The 17,956-nt window shown below is 41.7% G+C and overlaps 1 long non-coding RNA gene across 3 annotated transcripts in view; it reads right to left on the reverse strand.

The window, feature by feature from the left end:
* Nucleotides 1-17,956, reverse strand: part of LOC131280542 (uncharacterized) — an 88,163-nt gene that overhangs the window by 63,834 nt on the left and 6,373 nt on the right. For all 3 annotated transcript variants that reach the window (XR_009188149.2, XR_009188151.2, XR_011650193.1), the window contains exon 2: nucleotides 17,788-17,883. This is a non-coding gene — a long non-coding RNA (uncharacterized lncRNA). The remainder of the gene's footprint in view (nucleotides 1-17,787; nucleotides 17,884-17,956) is intronic.

Consider the following 17,956-nt stretch of genomic DNA (forward strand, 5'->3'; position numbering starts at 1 on the left):
GAAACGGCAAGAAAGCCCTAAAGTAAAGAGCAAAACTGCAACCAGAATAAATAAATCATGTAAGATGCCAAGACACCAGCAAAAACTGCAATCCATCCCAAGAAACAGGAAGATAGGGCCCAGTTACAGGAACTAGATAAACCTCCAGATGATATAAAGGAGTTTAGACAACTAATCATAGATGTTCCAACAAATATCCTTAACAAATTCATTAAGATGGCTAAAGAGATTCAGGATATTAAGAAGACATTGGATGAGCACAGAGAAGAATTTGAAAGCATCTATAGAAAAATAGCAGATGTTATGGGAATGAAAGGCACAATAAATGAAATTTAAAATACACTTGAGTCATATCAGAGCATATTTGAGAAGGCAGAAAAAAGGACTGGTGAGCTTGAAGAAATGCCCTATGAAAGGAAACATACAAAAAACATATGGAAAAAGGCATGGAAAATTTTGGACAAGGTACTGGGGAAGTAAATGAAAACAAGTGATGTGCAAACATACGTGTCATGGGTGTCCCAGGAGAATGGAAGGGAAGGGAAAAGGGGCACAAGGAATATTGGAAGAAATAATGGTAGAAAATTTCCCAACCCTACTGAAGGACAAGGATATCCATGTTCAGGAAGCATAATGTACTGTCATCTGATTGAATCTGAATAGACCAAGCCTGAAAACACATATTAATCGGAATGACAAATGACAAAGAATTCTCTGTCTTCAAGAGAAGCAAGAGAAAAGCAATGCATAACATATAAGGGACACCCAATAAGATTACGTGCCAATTTCTCATCAGAAACCATGGAAACAAAAAGACAGTGCTATGATATATTTAAGATACTGCAAGAGAAAAATGTCCAGACAAGGACCTTATATCTGAAAAAACTGTCTTTTGAAATTGAGCATGAGTTTACTTGAAAGTATCTCTGAACATGGCCCTTCAAGCAATGAAGATTCACTGTCACTGTGGGCCCTAAGGGGAGGGGGGAAGAGGTCTTGAAGAGATGGAACCAATGTACCTGTGTGGGCAATAGAAGTGTTCCACAAGATTACGCAAGGATGGATGTAAGACATGCTAAATTACACCAAAAATATATAGGGGCTGATAGGATAAAATGTAAATCATAATGTAAAACATAAGTTAGCTAAAACTTTAGAAAACTGCATACTCTAAAATATAAACCACAATGTAAACACAAATGTTACCTTCTTTGGAAGCTGTTGTCTCAATATCTGTACATTAATTTCAGTAAAAACAGTATGAATATGTAAAAAGATTATTGCTGTGGAAGGGAAAAGGGTTTTATGTTGGATACGTGAGAGTACTGTATATTGTATATATGAAATACTGTGATGCAAAACTTTTGTGAAGATAAGCTTAATAATCAGGAAAAAAAAGAAAAAGATAGGACGTAGACACTGAGGAAAAGATGGAAGAAGTTGCTTTGCCAATTTGCATACAGGGCAACACTTATTGTAGTGATGGAAGGCAAAACATCAAACACAAAGCTTTTGCATTTTTAAATTTTTTGATACCCCAACTTATTTTTACCGTAATTTTTTTAAATTAATATGTATTCTATATCTAACCTTTAAACTCATCACTATATTCCATTTTCCTATTAATGGAACCTGGCAATATATTGGGCTTTGCTTTTGAAGAAGTTTTGGATCACAGAGAGGTTCAACAATGGCAGGGGAGGAATACTGGTGTGGGATGTTATTGACAGGGGACACATGGTTGGCAGGGAGTTCTCCAGGGCATATATCCAGGGTACATAAAAATGTTTGAATATTTTCATAGTGATTACAATTAAAAGCAACAACTAAAATAAATAAATAAATAAAAGCAACAACTGAGGGAGTGCTGACTTCCTAGTCAGGGGAGCTCTATCACGGTCCCTAAAGGAACAGCAACAATCCCCCAAGTGCAAGTCCAAAGACCAAAAAGGAAGGAAGGTCCAAAAATGAGCCCTTGATACTAATGACTATGATTATGAGCCTGTGCACCTGAAAAAAGAAAAAGGCCTAGAGCTGCAGGGTGTCTAAGAGTTACCTCCTGAGAGGCTCCGTGTTGCTCAAATGTGGCCGGTCTCAAAGCCAAACTCAGTATGTAAATGTGTTGCCTTGCCCCCAGCGTGGGACATGACTCCCAGGGATGAGCCTCACCGGTGCCAAGGGATTACTACCAAATATCAGCTGATGATGTAACTAGAAAATGACCTTGAATAAAAGGGTCAACTCAGACCAGGAGAACATCTCGGTCTACATGTAATACCAGGAGTTAAAAATGCTTCTGACCAGAATAAAAGGGGGAAATGGAAAGGACAAATGAGTTTATATGGCTATGAGTCTCCAAAAAGAGCCGGAAGGTTATCAGAGCGGTTGCCCTTATGCACACCTGAACAGAGTCCCAGAGACAGATAAAGTAGATACAACCCTGGGTAATGGTTCTGCTGAGGGCTACACAGACTCACAGATTCTATGGTCATGGCAGATGGAGTTCAGTGCCATGTCAGTTGGCCCTACTTTGGAGTTTGTGTTTCTGATAGATGGAGCTGGATGCAGATGTGATCTTTGTCCACAAGGCTCTCCTGTTACTTTTACCGGAACTGTAGTTGGTGCTGGCGTTTAATGTATACCCAGGGGACCTGAATCTCTGGACTGACCATGTGTGATTGTTAGGCCCTGAGTCTCAAAAGACTTGCAACTCCCACACTCTGGTTTATTGGATATACCCCACTCAGCTAATATGGAGTTGAAGAAGGTCAACCACCACACCAGGTTGCCAAGAGGGACTACAACCAAAAGCAGAATTGCATCCAGCATCATGCGGAATCTAAGCCCCCTCTTAATATAGATGTGAAGTGGACACAACCATTCTAAGGTCCACAGGATGGAGGAATAGAGTATGGATTAGAGTGGAATTACAGATACTCTATTCATGAACTATTGTGATTAGTAATCGAAGAAAATGTGGCATTGGTGTGGAGAAAGTGGTCATGGTGGCTGCTGGGTTAGGGAGTGGGAGGAAGAGATGTGATGTGGGGGTGTTTCCAGGACTTGGAGTTGTACTGGGTGGTGCTGCAGGAACACTGACCGGACATTGTATGTTCTCCCATGGCACACTGGGTGGACTGTGGGAGAGTGTGGGCTATGATGTGGACCATTGACCATGAGGTGCAGGGGTGCTCAGAGATGTATTCACCAAATGTAATGAATGTTTCATGGTGATTGAGGAGGTTGTTGTTATGGGGGGAGGAGGGTGGATGGTTTATGGGTACCTCATATTTTTTGAATGTAACATTAAAAAAATAAAGACAAAAAGAAAACAAAAGAACTTCTAAGAAACTTCTTTATTATATTTACTGGACTTTTGCTCTACAGAATGTCCATTTGTTCTTTTTATACTTTCTATTTCTTTATTGATATTCTTCTTTGTTATATGGGACATCAATACCATAAGTTCATTTAATTCTTTAAGCATGGCTTCTTTTACCTCTGGGAACACATTTACAATAGCTTCTTCTAACTTTTTGTCTGCTGAATACAAAATCTGGGCCTTCTCAATAGCAGTTTCTGTTGCCTGTTCTTTTTTTCTCCCTGTGTATGAGCTACACCTTCTTGTTTATTTGCTTGCCCATATATTTTGTTGAAATCTAGACATTTTATTTAATTTATTGTGGAAACTCTTATATTGTTCCTGCCTTTCCCCCCAAGGCTGTCACTATTCTTTACTAGTTTGCTTGTTTATTTCTTAAGTGGCCTTGAAGGCCTAGGTCACTGAAGACAAGCATTTGCTCCTTTGCATGCTTATTTTCTAAGTGACCTTGCTGGTGAGTTTCCCTCAAGCATGTAGCCCCTTATATTTCTTCTAAGGGGCCTTCTACAGGTACTCAGTCACCCCGAGTCTCCTTACTCCACCACTGACAGTGGTTTGAGCCCATATCTTCTTTGACTGTGTCTGTCCCTGATTTCTCTGTTAAGCTGCTAGCTTGTCTTCTATCAGTATCAGATAGCTCATATTCCTGCACTGCAGTTAGACTCCACTAATTTCTAGCTTATTGCTGTTTTATGAAGGAGGTACTAGGGAAAAGACCCAGGAACCAAGACCCTCGTACATGGGAAGCAGGTGCTCAAACCTCTGAGCTATATCTGCTCCCCTATCATCTTGAACAATATTCTGGGTCACAGAATGCTCCACAATATTATCCAATTGATGTCAGGCCCCACTGCAGTGGTAATTTTTGAGGACAATATCTGAGGATTGCATGGAGTGCTCTTCATGTATGTTTCCTTCTTTGTTTGTGACTGTTAAATTTCTAGTGAGTCTGCCTTTTCCCTTATTACTGTAATCCTGCGAAAGGTCTCTTTTTGATTGCTCCCAACCAAAATCTCCATGATTTTAGACAGTGCCCTTAGCCTGGACATCGAAGAACACACAGTGAATGGACACAGAGAGCAGACAACTGGGGGATAGGGGGAAAGGGAGAGAAATAAATAAAAATTGTTAAAATAAAAATAAAACACCTTAGATAACTTCCCCCAGTATGGGACATGACTCCAGGGATGAGTATCCCTGGCACTGTACTACCAAGCACCAACTGGCAATGCAACTGGAGAAAGACCATGATCGAAAGGGGGAAAAGTTAAAGAAAAATGAGTTTATGTGGCTAAAGACTTCAAAGTGAGTCAAAGGTCATTCTAGAGATTATGCTAATGCAAATTTCAGCAGGATCTCATTGACTGCCAAAGTAAATACTACCAGACACTATATTCGGGGCAGATACCTGAGGAATTTGTTGCCTTGACAGTGGGCCGTACTTTAGAGCTTATGCTCTCCAGTGTGAAAGAGTTGGACTAGAATTTGGTTCTGCTACACATGGCTTTTCTGACCCTTCTATTTGAACCTATAATTAGTATAGCATATGTCCAAGAGACTTCAATCTTTCCGTGCCTCTGTATCAGCTGGGTCCTGAATCTCATCAGAGTTGCAACACCTACTCTCTAGTTCATTGGACTCACCTAGGACAACAAAGAAGGAGATGATGATGGACAACAAACATCCCAAGGAACTGAGAGTCTACAACTAACTGCAAGCAAGGAAGTCCCATACATCTGCCCTATGGAATCAAAGCTCCCTCTCAATTAGACGTGGATTGGGCATCACCATCCCAGAATACTCAGGATTCGGGAGTGAACTATGGACTAAAATAGAATTACTGGGAATCTACTATAGACTTATTGTGATTCTAGCAGTGTAAGAATTTATATGACTGATGTGGAGGCAGGGGTCACAGGAGGTTCTGAGGGAAGGGAGAGTGAAAATCAGGAGTAATACCGGGGTAATTTTGGGACTTGGGAATTGTCCTGAATGACATCGCAATGATAGATATAGACCACATAAATGACGGATATTGTTAATATCCAAAATGTGGGAGGTGTAGTGATTGGGGTATGTGAGAAACCCCTATAATTTTATGTAACATTCATGTAATCAAAGTATCTTTTTAAAAAGTAAAAATGAATGAATAAATAAAAAACAAAAAAATCTGCACAGTCTGATGAATAGGATGCACCTAATACCTGGGTAGGTGCTCTAGTATTTCCAGCCTTGACAACCTCCTAAAACTTAGCTGAATACTTGAATCAATGCTGGCTCCAAATTAGTACTAAACTTGGATGAGGCTAAAACAACAATCTCCTCATGATGAAGTTTCACCTCCCATTTCAGACTGCACTCAGTGAGCTTCATTCCCAATTTTTGATAAGCTACTGGGCAGAAGTCAACTCCCTTGACCCCTCCATCCTCGGGTAGAGGAAAATATTGTGGACAAAAGAGCAATTGTGATGGTTTCCAATGCTCCACCAGACTATTATTAGTTATGTCCACTCATGGAATCACTGAATCAGTGGTTGCATGAAATGTACTAATTAGTTTCCTTAATAGGGAACCTGGAGAATACGTGTACTGTAGGAAGGGTAAGATGTTGGCAGAGTAGGGAGTTCCCTTCAGGGCAGTTAAGAATCATCCAGAGCTACCTGGTGATTTAACCTATTTATGGGACTCAGGAGACCTGAAGAGCATTCTACAAGATCCTTGGAAGAAAAGGAGGAGGAGACTGCATATCTGCACTGAAGATTCATGAGGAAAGCACTACATGCTGCAGAGTCTGGTGCCCATTCCCCACTGGCAGGGCAAGATGCTTTGGGAACTATTTTCTGGATGGAGTTGGAAGCTTCATTTCCAATAAACAGGGGAGGAAGAAATGATTGGGTGCCTACTTCAGTCACTGATGAGTAAATTTGGCTGGATGAAGTACAGCTGAAGATTGGACCTGTACAACTCAGAAAGAGACTGGTAGCCTTCATTTAAACAATGCCTCCAGCGGAAGAGAAGCAGGGCTACTTTAAAGTCACAGTGAAGGTAGGGACAGGCTTCTTTCCATGCAGGTGCGACTGCTGACCTAGGCTGGGCTCAAGCCACGACTCCAACATGGAGGAAGCTGGGGACTTGTACCAGACTCTCCAGGCCACTAGAGTCACTTTCAGCCAACAGAGACGAGGAGAGGGCTCTACTGTAAGGCCACATGTCCATTCCCAATGCATTCTGGTGAAGTGTGTGCTTGGAACTGTTCAACATCAGTCCTGCAGGACTGATCCTTGCCCTCCCAATCACCTTAAGGTCAACACGGAGTTTCACCAGTTAAGTACTGAGAGGGGTGGAGAGTTTGGGGTGGCCTTGACTGCCTCAGGTTAAGCTTTCCAGGGGAAAGGTTACATTAACACTCTTCACTTGCTGGGCTGCTCTAACAAATACCACTGACTCTTGCCTTAAACAACAGGAATTTATGGTCTTGCAGGGTGGGAGGCTAGATGTCCAAAATCGGCATGTCAGCAGGATCACTTTTATGGTCAACAGCATTCTGGTGGCAGGTTGCCAGCAACGCACAACTGCATCCCTGCCTCCACCACCTGGCCATCTCTTCTCTGTCTCCCACTGCTGAGTGGGTTCCAATTTCCTCTACTTATAAGCACTCCAGTCGTATTGGGTTAAGGTCCACCCTCATGCAGACTGGCTTCACTGCCGTGAATGGGATCGTTGAAGGTCATGTTCATAAATGAGTTCACAGCCATAGTGTAGGAGATCAGGACCTGACATGTCATTGTGGAGGCCACGATGCAACTCATAATAAAGACTGAGACGCTCTGGGGTGCCCCCCCATGCAAGCAGGGGAGCTCCTCTGGCCCAGCTTTCTATCTAGTGGGTACTCAGCAGGCGCGACTGGGAGCTGCCCAAGTGCTGAGGGCCCTCTGCCCCAGTGGAGGCCTGTTCAGGGCCCAGGTCACCCCATGGCACCTTGTCCCAAACTGAGGTTATATAAAATTCTGTAATAATATGTATGTAAAATACCAATAAAAACAAAGCCTGAAGGAAAATGTACTTGCAGTGATCACTTGGGATGAGTGAATGGATAAGTTCCTTTTTTTATTTTATAATATTAAAATTAAAATAAATATAACTGGTTTTATTATATTTTTAGAAGGAGTATTTTTTATAACTGTTTCATGTCAAAATATACTCAAAAAATGTATGTTTTTTAAATCAAACTTAAATTTTTAAAATTTAAAGTCAAAGGTAAAGGTTGCTGGTGGCTTTAAGAAAAAATAATGGCAAGAAGCAGACGTGTCTCAACTGACAGAGCATCCGTCTACCATATGGAGAGTCCAGGGTTCAATCACCAGAGCATCCTGAGCAGTGTGGTAAGCTGGCCCACACACAGTGCCGCCGCGTGCAAAGAGTGCTGTGGCATGCAGGGGGGCCACATGTAGGGGTGCCCCACACACAAGGAGTGTGCCCCGCAAGGAGAGCCACCCCGCGTGAATAAAGTGCATCCCACCAAGAAGTGGCACCACACACACAGACAGCTGACGCAGCAAGATGATGCAACAAAAAGACGCAGTTTGCCAGTTTCGCTGCATAAGAACACACAGCGAATGGACACAGACAGGAGACAATGGGGGGGGGGAGGGAAGGGGAGAGAAAGAAATAAAATAAATGTTTTTTAAAAAAAGGTTATTAGAGAGAAAAAAGGAAGAGCACCAGAAAGCCGTCCATTTCTTCATAAGCAGCTGTCGGTACTGGTTGTGTTGAGGGTAGGGGTCATAATGAATCATTAAATCATATAATATCATAAAATCATTATGTCAGCCTCTTTCCTTCACAGCTCCCACTCATCACATGTGCTAAATGTGGTATTACGTCTGCCACCCCAGAGTCCTAGACCCTCCCCTCAGTGCTCCATCAGTGTCACTCTTCAAGGGAAATTTATATGAAGGCTGCTCAGCCTAGCAATACGTAAACACACTGTATGCCAAAACAGAGACCCACCTTAGATGCTGGGATACAAACTACCTGAAAGTGAAAGGTTGGAAAAAGATACTCCATCCAAATAGTAACCCAGAAAGAGCAGGGGTAGCTATCCTAATATTGGACAAAACAGACTATAAATGCAAAAAAGTTAGAAGAGATACACACGGCCATTAAATACTAACAAAGGGACAATCAACCAGCAAGATGTCACAGGCATAAATATCTACGCACCTAACCAAGGTCCCCAAAATACATGAAAGAAACACTGGGAAAACTGAAGGGAGAAATAGACATCTCTACAATAATCATTGGTGACTTCAAAACACTTCTCACATCATTAGATGGAACTAGACAGAAGACCAATAAGGAAATGGGGAACTGAAACAATATGATCAATGAGTTAGACCTAACACACATAGAAAGAAGGCAGCATTCAAATTCACTGGGATATACATTCTTTACGCGTGCCCAAGGATCCTTCTCCAGGATAGACCACATGGTAGGGCATAATACAGCTCTCAATGAATATAAAAAGATTGAAATTATATAAAGGATCATCTCAGATCATAGGGGAATGAAACAAAATAAATAACAGACAGGAATAAGGGAACTTGGCAAATGTGTGGAGGATTAACAACACACTCCAAGATAATTAGTGGGTGAAAGAAGAAATTGCAAGTGAAATCAGACAAATGAAAATGAGATCACAATTTATCAAAACTTATGGGATAAAGCAAAGGCAGTCTTGAGAGGGAAATTTATACACCTAAAAGCCTGTATTAAAAAAGAAGAAAGAACTAAACTCAAAGAATTAAGTGAACAAAAAGAGAAATTAGAAAAAGAACAGCAAACCAATCCTCAAAGAGAAGAAATAATAACAATTAGAGAAGAAATAAATGAAATTGAGAAGAACAAAAATAGAGAAAATAAAAACCAAAAGCAGATTCTTTGAGAAGATTAGTAAAATTCACAAACTCCTAGCAAGATTAACAAAGAAAAAAAAAAAACTAATAAACACAATTTGAAATGAAAAGGGGCAACCCAAGAACTAGAAAGGATCCTAAGAAGATATTCTCAGAAACTGTATGCCAATAAACTAAACAACCTAGATGAAATGGGGAAAGTTCTAGAAATGCACCTAACCTACATTGACACTACAAGAAACATAAGAACTTAACAAACCAATTACAATTAAAGGCACTGAATCTGTCTTCAAAAATCTTCCAACAGAGGAAACTCCAGGACCATATGGCTTCACAGGTGAATTCTCCCAAACATTTCAAAAGAATTAACACCAATCCTGTTTAAACTCCTCCCAAAATTCAAGAGGAGGGAAAATAACCCAACACATTATAGGAAGCCAACATCACCGTAATACCAAAGCAAACAAAGACACTGGAAGGAAAAGAAAATTACAGACCAATCTATATAATTAAGATCGATGCAAAAATTATCAACAAAATATTTATAAATCGAATCCAGCAGCACATCAAAAGACTTATCTATCAAAACCAAATGGGATTGGGAAACGGACTTTGGCCCAGTGGTTAGGGCGTCCGTCTACCATATGGGAGGTCCGCGGTTCAAACCCCGGGCCTCCTTGACCCGTGTGGAGCTGGCCCACGTGCAGTGCTGATGCGCGCAAGGAGTGCCGTGCCACGCAAGGGTGTCCCCCGTGTGGGGGAGCCCCACGCGCAAGGAGTGCGCCCGTGAGGAAAGCCGCCCAGCGTGAAAAGAAAGAGCAGCCTGCCCAGGAATGGCGCCGCCCACACTTCCCATGCCGCTGACGACAACAGAAGCGGACAAAGAAACAAGACACAGCAAATAGACACCAAGAACAGACAACAGGGGAGGGGGGAAATTAAATAAATAAATTAATTAAAAAAAAAAAAAAACAAACAAAAAAAAAAAAACAAATGGGATTTATTCCTGGTAGGCAAAGCTGGTTCAACATAAGAAAATCAATCAGTGTAATACACCACATTAACAAAGTGAACGAAATAAAACCAAATGATCGTCTCAATCAAGGCAGAAAAAGCATTTGACAAAATCCAACACTGTTTCTTATAAAAACATTTCAAAACACATGAGTAGAAGGGAAATTCCTGAATATGGTAACAGGCACATAAGAAAAAACCCACAGCTAACATCGTACCCAGGGGGAATGGCTGAAAGCTTTTTCTCTGAGACCGGGAACAAGACAAGGATGTCCACTAGCACCATTGATCTTCCACATTGCAATAGAAGCTCTAGGTAGAGCAGCTAGAGAAAAAATAAAGGCATCCAAATAAGAAAAGAGGAAGGAAAACTCTGTTTTCGGAAGGCATGATCTTATATTTAGGAAATTCTGAAATGTCTACACCGAAGCTACTTGAGCTAATAACTGAGTTCAGCACAGTGACAGGCAGCAAGATCGACATGGAGAAATCAGTAATGTTTAGGTACACTAGCACTGCACAACCTGAGGAGGAAATCGGGGAAATTCCATGTACAATAGCAACAAAAAGACTCCAATACCTAGCAATCGATTTAACAAAAGCAGCACAGGACCTATAAGGAGAAAATTACAAAACAATGCTAAAAGAAATTTAAAAAGACCGAAACAATTGAAAAGACATTCCGTGTTCATGGACTAGAATACCAAATACCATAAAAAGGTGAATCGTACCCAGATTGATTGATATATTCACTGCCATACCACTGAGAATTCCAACAGTCTACTTTACAGAAATAGGAAAGACAATTGCCAAATCATTTGGAAGGGAAAGTGCACACGAGGAGCCAAAAGTATTCTAAAAAAGAATAGCAACAAAGGAAAAATTTCACTGACCTTGAAACATATTACAAAGCTACAGTGGACAAATCAGCATGATACTCCCATGAAGAGAGACACATCAATCAGTGGAAAAGGACTGAGAGTACAGAAATAAACCCTCACCTCTATGGTTAACTAGTTTTTGACAAGCCTACCAAGTCTGTGTTAATGGGAAAAAAACAAACTCTTCAACGAATTCCTACAGAACAGGTTATAAATAACCAAAAGAATTAAAGAAGACCCCTATCTCACTCTCTATACAAGAATCAACTCAAAATGGATCAAACACCCAAATATCAAATAAGTACCAGAGAACCAGGAAGATGGCAGAGGAGTAAGGAGCTCCTACAGTCCGCTCCTGCTGCAGGGCAGGTAGCAAACACCCAGAGCTCTCTGAGCCAGCTGAAGCATCGTTTGGGGGCTCCAGGACGCCAGAAGAGCTTCCTGCAACATCCTTGGGAGAGTGGAAGGAGATGACTATCTGCAGAGAAGACTCGTAAGTAAAGGCTCCACGCCCTGGAGGCCGGTGCCCATCCTCCACTGGAGGCACAAGCCACCTCGGGAGCTGCTCTGAGGCTGGATTCAAAGCTCCACTTCCCAAAACCGGTGAGGAAGAGATGGATGGGCACCAACTTCAGCTGCTGAAGAGGAAATTCAGCGGGCTACAGTATAATCCTGAGAAGAAGTTTGAGCCTGTCCAAGTCAGAAAGAGGCCGGGAGCTGCCATCTTAACTCCACGCCTTTCACGAGAGGAAGCGGGGTGGACTGAGGATCCCAGTGCTGGCGGGGACCGGCTTCTTCCCACCAAGATCACATTGCAGCTCCAGTCTAGGCCCCAGTGCCACCAACAGCCAGCAGGGAGGAAGCTGCGGGGACCTGAGCCAGCTCTCTGGGAAATTACCGGCAAAGCCAGGGAGGCCGGTGATCATCCTACTCTGGCGGCCCAAGCTGCCCCAGGAGCTGCTCTGTGACAGGAATTGGAAGCTCCATTTCCCAGAATCATGGAAGGAGAAGACAGTTGGCTGCCTATTTCAGCTACTGATGGGGGACTTGGCTGGCTAAGAGATAACCCTGGCAACAGGGGTTTGAGAACCAGCCCAAGTCAGAAACAGGCCAGTAGGTGCCATTCTGACTCCACCCCCAGCCTGAGGGAAGCCGGGCTGATTGAAACTCTCAGTGTGGGCAGGAACCAGTTTCTTTCCCGCAGATCAGCCTGCAGCCTGCCTAGGCTTCAGCCCTGCCTCTGGCAGGGAGGACACTGAGGAGCCCTGCACCAGCCTGTACAGGTAACTGCAGGGAACTTTGGCTGGCACAGACTGAAAATCAGAAGTCTACCAGGGCCACTGCGGTCACCTTGGACCCGCACTGCAAAGACTGCTGCCCACACCTGCAGCTCCATCCCTGCCCCAGGAAGGGGAGAAAGGGATGTGAGGCTCCATCAGTCTCTCTGGGAAACTACAGTCTAGGCCTGCACGTGGATTATTCCACATAGCTGTGGCTCTGTCCCTACCCCTGGCAAAGGAGAAAGTTGGAAGAAGCTTCATTGGTCCCTGGCGCAATAAAGGGGACTTAACCCTCTATAGCATACAGCACCAACTACATGCTTGGCTCGTACTGCACAATCAGCAAGGGAGGAAGGATAGGAAGCCCTAAACTAAAGAGAAAGACTGCACCCAGAATAATACTCTAGGAAGCCAGATGTGAAGATACCAACAAAAAATTACAATCCACACCAACAAACAGGAAGCTACGGCCCAGTTAAAAGAACAAGATAAGCCTCCAGATGACATAAAGGAGTTGAGACAAATAATTATACATGTTCCAACAAATCTCCTTAATAAATTCAATGAGATAGCTAAAGAGATTAAGGCTATTAAGACGACATTGGAGGAGCACAAAGAAGACTTTGAATGCATACACAGAAAAATACCAGATCTGCTGGGAATGAAAGGTGCAATCAGTGACATTAAAAAAACATTGGAGGGAAACGGACTTTGGCCCAGTGGTTAGGGCGTCCGTCTACCATATGGGAGGTCCGTGGTTCAAACCCCGGGCCTCCTTGACCAGTGTGGAGCTGGCCATGCGCAGCGCTGATGCGCGCAAGGAGTGCGGTGCCACACAAGGGTGTCCCCCGCGTGGGGGAGCCCCATGCGCAAGGAGTGCGCCCGTGAGGAGAGCTGCCCAGCGTGAAAAGAAAGAGCAGCCTGTCCAGGAATGGCGCCGCCCACACTTCCCGTGCCGCTGACGACAACAGAAGCGGACAAAGAAACAAGACGCAGCAAATAGACACCAAGAACAGACAACCGGGGGAGGGGGGGAATTAAATAAATAAATAAATCTTAAAAAAAAAAAAAAAAAAAAAAAAAAAAAAAAACATTGGAATCATATAATAGCAGGTTTGAGGAGGCAGAAGAAAGGACTGGTGAGCTTGAAGATATGGCCTCTGAAAGTGAACATAAAAAAGAAGAGTTGAAAACAATGGAAAAAATTGAACAAGGTCTCAGGGAACTAAATTACAGCAAAAGGCATGCAAACATATGTGTCATGGGTATCCCAGAAGGAGAAGGGAAGGGAAAAGGGGCAGAAGGACTATTTAAACAAATAATAGTAGAAAATTCCCCAACCCTATTGAAGAACATCGGTAACCCTGTCCAAGAAGTACAACATACTCCCATCACAAAAAACCCAAATAGACCAACTCAGACACATACTCATCAGAATGTAAAAGGCCAAAGACAAGGAGAGAATGCTGAGAGCAGCAAAAGAAAAGCAATGCATAACATATAAGGGATAGTCAATAAGATTAAGTACTAATTTCTCACCAGAAACCACGGAGGCAAGAAGACAGTGGTCCAATATATTTAAGATACTACAAGAGAAAAACTTCCAGCCAAGAATCTTATATCCAGCAAGACTGTCTTTCAAAATGGAAGGTGAAATTAGAATATTCACAGATAAACAGAAACTGAGTGAATGTCTAAGCAAGAGACTAGAATTTCAGGAAATACTAAAGGGTGTGCAAAAGGAAAGACAGGAGACAGAGGCCTGGAAGAGAGACTAGAAATGAAGATTATATCAAAAAAAGTAACCAAGAGTGTCAAAAAAAATAGGGAAAATAATCTACGACAGATAAAACTAAAATAGGAATAAACTTAGCCAATGATGAAAAGCACTTGTATTCAGAAAACTGCAACTCAAAGTTAAAACAAAGCAAAAAAGCCCTAAATAACTGAAAGCATACTCCATGCTCATGGATTAGAAGGCTAAATATCATTAAGATATCAGTTCTACTCAAATTGATATACAGAGTTAATGCAATCCCAATAATGATTCCACCAGCATTAAAGGAAAAATTGAAAACACAATCATTCAATTTACATGGAAGGGAAAGGAGTCTTGAATAGCCAGAAACACCATAAAAAGGAAAAGTGAACCCTCATCTCCAGACTTTAAATCATAATACCTACCTATCGTAGTAAAAACAGCATGGTACTGCCCTAAAGACAGACACAATAGACCAATGGAACCAAATTTCTGGTTCAGAAACAGACCCTCACAGGTATGGTCAAGTGATTGTTGACTAGCCTGTCAAATCACACACCTCGGGCAGAACAATCCATTCAGCAAATGGTGTTGAAAGAATTGGACATCTATAGCTTAAAGAAGGAAAGAGGACACCTATCTCATACCTTATCCAAAAATTTACTCAAAATGGATCAAAAACTAAAAATAAAAACAAGAACCATAAAACTTCTAGAAGAAATTATTGGAAAATATCTTCAAGACCTAGTGGTAGCTGGTGGATTCTTGAAGGAGAAAAGAGAGGAACTGAGTGGACTATTGATGTTTAATGTATGTAGAAGTTTTATTTAGCTTTGCTGTAAAAGTGTGGAAATGTATAGAGTGGATGGTAACACACAGTGAGTAACAGCTGCTTTATAAATGGGGATATGACTGAAAATGATAGTCTAGTTATGTAAATGCCACCTGACAGAATGCTTGAGAATAATCTAGGAAGTGGATAGCACAGTAAACCAAGAGGTGGGTGAGAATTGTGGTTGATGGTACAGATGCAACAGTGCCTTGTGAGCTGCAACAAATGTATATTACCACTGCAGGGTGTTGGGAATGTGGAGAAGCATGGGAAAAATACAGCTGGAGGGACCTATGGACTGTGATTAGTAGTAATAATATAATATTCTTACATCTATGCAAAAGATGTACTATGTTGATACTGCGGCAGTATGGAAAAAGTGAGCCAAATGTACGCTATGGACATGGCAATAATCAGATTTCTGCACATGTGCATAATTGTTTTCTAAGTTTACAACTTTTGTCATAAAAATATACATATTTAAAAAATAATAGGGTGGTCTGGGCAAAAAACACACCAAATTTAAGATAAGAACTATGATTAGTAGTAAGATTTTGATAGTGTTCTTTCACAGTTTGCAACAAACGTGTCATGACAATACAAGGTTTTGGTGGAGGGTTGATGTTTGGGACCCCTGTATGACGTTATGCATCTTTGCTTTGTAAGTTCACAACTTTTACTATACACTTGTTTATGTATGTTCATATATAAATGATATAAAGATAATAATTGGATTGGTTAGAGGAAAAATACTTTGTATAGTAGTAATATTTTGACAATGTTCTTTAATCATTAGTTTAAAAGGTTTAAAAACAGTGCAAGTTATAGGTGGTAGAGTGAGATGGTATATGTTTGTTTTTTAAGTTCACAACTATTATACATTTATTGTCTATGTAAAAAAAAAACAAACCAAGTACCATAAAACTACTAGAAGAAAATGTAGAGAAATGCCTCAAAGACCTTGTAGTATGTGGTGGTTTCTTGGACCTTACACCCAAAGCACAAACAACAAAAGAAAAATTAGATAAATGGGACCTCCTGAAAATTAAACACTTTTGCACGTCCCAGGACTTTGTCAAAAGGGGGAAAAGGCAGCCAATTCAATGGGAGAAAACACTTAGACATCACATGTCGAATTAGGGATTAATATAGAGGATATATAGAGAGATGTAACAACTCAACAATAAAAAGACAAACGACCCAATTACAAAATGGGAAAAGACATGAATAGACATTTGTCCAAAGAAGAAATACAAAAGGCAAAAAAACACATGAAAAAATATTCAACATCATTAATGATTAGAGAAATGCAAATCAAAAGAGATATGATTTCACGGCTATCAGAATGGCCACTATGAAAAAGTCAGAGGACTACAAGTGTTTGAGAGGATGTGGAAAGACAGGAACACTTATTCACTGTTGATGGGAATGCAGAAGGCTACAGCTGCGGTGGGGGACTGTTGGGCAGTTCCTAAAGAAGCTGAATATAGACTTGCCACGGGACCCTGCAACAGCACTACTGAGCATATTCCCAGGAGAACTGAGAGCAGTGACATGTCCTGCACACCTGCACACCTACATTCTTAGTGGCATTATCCCAACCGCCAGAAGCTGGAAACAGCCCGGGTGTCCATCAGCCGGTGACTGGATAAACACACTGTGCTGTATTCACACTGTGGAACATCGTGCTGGGGTATGAAGAAGTCAAGTCGTGAACCCGATGACAACATGGATGAACTGGAGGACAGGATGGTGAGTGAAGCAAGCCAGACACAAAAGGACAAATACAGGAGGCTTGCACTACTCTCACCTAATTGCATTGTGTAACATAATGTATGTTTCCATTTATACAAAATGTAAATATAAATCAATTTATACAGGAAAAAAAAAGTATTTGTGCAAAAATACCTAGAAATGGGATCTGCGGACAGCAGGGGAAGCAAAGAGAGATCAAGAGGTGATGTTTTTTCTTAGTTGTTTTTTCATTTATTATTATTATTGAAATAATGAAAATGCTCTAATGATGACTGAGGTGATCAACCCACGACTTTGCGATTGTGCCAAATACCACTGACTGCGCACTGTGGATGAACTGTATGCTTTTTTAAAAAAAAGGCAAATAGTGCGGCTGGGGCGGCTTGCACCCCGATGCTGACAGGGGGGTTTGGAGGGGTCAGACTAGACCGCAGTGGCGTCTGATGCTAGGGCAGACAGCATCAGAGGGGCTCTCAGGCGTGGAGGACGCACGGCGAGGGGAGGAAGAATGCCGTGGAGACCAGGTCTGTGTGCAAGTCCGTTTTATTAAGGAAGTGCAGTGGGTTATATAGAGAATGAGGAGGGCGGGGTAGAGCAGGAGGAGGGAGGGCTACGGGGCGGCAGGGGATTGGCAGAAACTTGTGGGCGGACTTGTGGTTTTGTGCTGTTAGCTGTTGCTAGGGAAGTGGGCAGATTTCAGGTTATGGTGCAACAAAACAGCACTTAAAAATGGGAGAAATATGAGAATACACATTTACCAAAGAAGAAACGTATGATTCTTTTCATCACTAGGGAAATACATGCTAAAATCTGCTATACATAATAAAATGGTTAAAATCAAGAGACATAATACCAACCATTAAAGAAAAGGTGGAAAAACTGGAGCCCTCACACATTTCTGGTGACAATGCAAAATGGTGCTGCCACTTTGGGAAACATTTTGTCAGTTTCTTAAAAATGTAAACTTACCATAATTCATCCTGACTCCGCTCCAAAAAGTCTTTCCAAAACAAATGAAATTGTTTCCGTTCAATAATTCCTAGAGCAAGTGTACGGCAGCCAAAACTGGAAAAAAAAAATACACATCTATGAGCTGGAGCATGGATAACAAAAGGCGGTGCATTCATAAATAGATCCG

This window comes from Dasypus novemcinctus, chromosome 12, assembly GCF_030445035.2.
Source record: "Dasypus novemcinctus isolate mDasNov1 chromosome 12, mDasNov1.1.hap2, whole genome shotgun sequence".
Lineage (NCBI taxonomy): Eukaryota > Metazoa > Chordata > Mammalia > Cingulata > Dasypodidae > Dasypus > Dasypus novemcinctus.